This window comes from Dendrobates tinctorius, unplaced genomic scaffold, assembly GCF_039654945.1.
Source record: "Dendrobates tinctorius isolate UK_male_01 unplaced genomic scaffold, ASM3965494v1 ptg000178l, whole genome shotgun sequence".
In the NCBI taxonomy this organism is placed as follows: domain Eukaryota; kingdom Metazoa; phylum Chordata; class Amphibia; order Anura; family Dendrobatidae; genus Dendrobates; species Dendrobates tinctorius.
Window position 1 is genome coordinate 1,316,282 of NW_027361845.1, and position 2,854 is coordinate 1,319,135.

The window sequence follows — 2,854 nt, forward strand, 5'->3', positions numbered from 1 at the left end:
TAATGGGTGGCAATTTGAGTCACTGTTGCCTTTCTATCAGCTTGAACCAGTATGCCCATTCTCCTCTGATCTCTGGCATCAACAAGGCATTTCCGGCCACAGAACTGCCGCTCACTGGATTTTTTTTCTTTTTCGGACCATTCTCTGTAAACCCTAGAGATGGTTGTGCGTGAAAATCCCAGTAGATCAGCAGTTTCTGAAATACTCAGACCAGCCCTTCTGGCACCAACAATCATACCACGTTCAAAGGCACTCAAATCACCTTTCTTCCCCATACTGATGCTCGGTTTGAACTGCAGGAGATTGTCTTGACCATGTCTACATGCCTAAATGCACTGAGTTGCCGCCATGTGATTGGCTGATTAGAAATTAAGTCTTAACACACAGTTGGACAGGTGTACCTAATAAAGTGGCCAGTGAGTGTATGTCTTTTCATATCTTGATTGATGTTTGGGCTATTATTGAAAACAGCAACTGCGTAGTCCAACTTGACAAAAGTTAACTCGACTTTGTTGCTACCAGGCTGCAGTGTTTAAGAAACTGCATTTTTTAGTTCTACAGATTATAATCATTTCAAGAGGACTTTGATAAGAATTGTTATTGGGAATTGAGTTCCAAACATTAATAAATGTAATTAATGCCATAAGCACCTATTAATTTAATTTAACCATTGCCATCTTTGAATTCGTAAGAAAAGACGGTTTATTACCAGTTTCTTAATTTTTGACTGGAAATCACTGAATCTGATTGTGAAGATCTTAATTCAACTGTAGTGCTTCTGAATCCATATCAGAAAGTTGTGTATTCAAATCACGTCATGGTCAAGCAGCTCTTTCATATTTTTATAGCTTGATCGATGTTTGGGTTAAGATTGAAAACAGAAACTGGGTAATCCAACTGAAAATAGATTAACACAACGTTGTTGACACAGGTCAGAACAGTTTTTAAAAAAGAGTTTTTTTAATTCTATAGATTAAAATCTTATCAACAATACTTTGATGAGAAATATTATTGGGAATTGAGTTAAAAACATTAATAAATGGAATAAATGCCAGGAACACCTATCGCTTTGTTCATACCATTGTCATCTTTGAATTTGTAAGAAAATCAGGCTTATTACTAGAATCTAAACTTTAAACTGGAAATCCCTGAATCGGAACGTGAAGATCCTAATTCATCCTTGTTATTACTTTTCTAAACTGTGATTTAAAGTAGCAAATTTCAAGATGGTGTCTGTATATTTCCTCATGCACTTTACAAGTGAATTATGGGAGCAAGCAAGTTTTACAGCTGTCCTCATACACTGACGGTAGTGCGCCTTACTCCTGGTCAGAATGATGCATGTTTAAATTATGTCACGTTCGAGTATCTCTTTCATCCTTTTAAAAGTTGATCGATGTTTGGGTTAAGATTGAAAACAGAGACTGCGTATTCTAACTGACAATAGATTATCATGATCTTGTTGCCACCTGTCAGGAAAGTGTTTGAAAAATTGATTTTTTAATTCTACCGAATAAAATCTTTTCAACAATCCTTTGATGAGATATATCATTGGGAACTGAGTTCAAAACAGAAAATTTGTGGAAAGTCAGAAACACCTATTAATTTGTTCATACCATTGTCGTCTTTGAATTTGTAAGTAAAAAGGGTTTATAACTATATTCTAAATTTTTAATTGGAAATCCCTGAATCTGAAGGTGAAGACCTTAATTCATCCTTGTTTATATCTTTTCCAAACTGTGATTATAAGTAGCAAATTTCAAGATGGTGTCCATATATTTTATCATGCACTTTTCATGTGAAGTATGGGAGCAGCAACACTTTTCAACTGACCTCGTGGCGCAACGGTAGCGCATTTGACTCCAGATCAGAAGGTTGCGTGTTCAAATCACGTTGGGGTCAATCAGCTCTTTTTGTCTTTTCATATCTTAATTGATGTTTGGGTTATTATTGAAAACAGTAACTGCATAGTCCTACTGACAAAAGTTAACTCGACCTTGTTGCTACCAGGCTGCAGTGTTTAAGAAACTGCATTTTTTAGTTCTACATATTATAATCGTTTCAAGATGACTTTGATAAGAATTGTTATTGGGAATTGAGTTCCAAACATTAATAAATGTAATTAATGCCATAAGCACCTATTAATTTATTTTTACCATTGCCATCTTTGAATTTGTAAGAAAAGAGGGTTTATTACCAGATTCTTAATTTTTGACTGGAAATCACTGAATATGATTGTGAAGATCTTAATTCAACTGTAGTGCTTCTGAATCCATATCAGAAAGTTGTGTATTCAAATCACGTCATGGTCAAGCAGCTCTTTCATATTTTTATAGCTTGATCGATGTTTGGCTTAAGATTGAAAACAGAAACTGGGTAATCCAACTGAAAATAGATTAACACAACGTTGTTGACACAGGTCAGAACAGTTTTTAAAAAAGTGTTTTTTTAATTCTATAGATTAAAATCTTATCAACAATACTTTGATGAGAAATATTATTGGGAATTGAGTTAAAAACATTAATAAATGTAATAAATGCCAGGAACACCTATCGCTTTGTTCATACCATTGTCATCTTTGAATTTGTAAGAAAATCAGGTTTATTACTAGAATCTAAACTTTAAACTGGAAATCTCTGAATCGGAACCTGAAGTTCCTAATTCATCCTTGTTATTACTTTTCTAAACTGTGATTTAAAGTAGCAAATTTCAAGATGGTGTCTGTATATTTCCTCATGCACTTTACAAGTGAATTATGGGAGCAAGCAAGTTTTACAGCTGTCCTCATACACTGACGGTAGTGCGCCTTACTCCTGGTCAGAATGATGCATGTTTAAATTATGTCACGTTCAAG

General features: G+C 34.5%; 1 non-coding gene across 1 annotated transcript; it reads left to right on the plus strand.

Annotated features, from left to right (window-relative positions):
• Positions 1 to 1,830: 1,830 nt before the first annotated feature.
• TRNAW-CCA (transfer RNA tryptophan (anticodon CCA)) lies at positions 1,831 to 1,902 on the plus strand. The gene has a single exon. It is a non-coding gene; the product is annotated as a tRNA-Trp (tRNA).
• Positions 1,903 to 2,854: the final 952 nt, after the last annotated feature.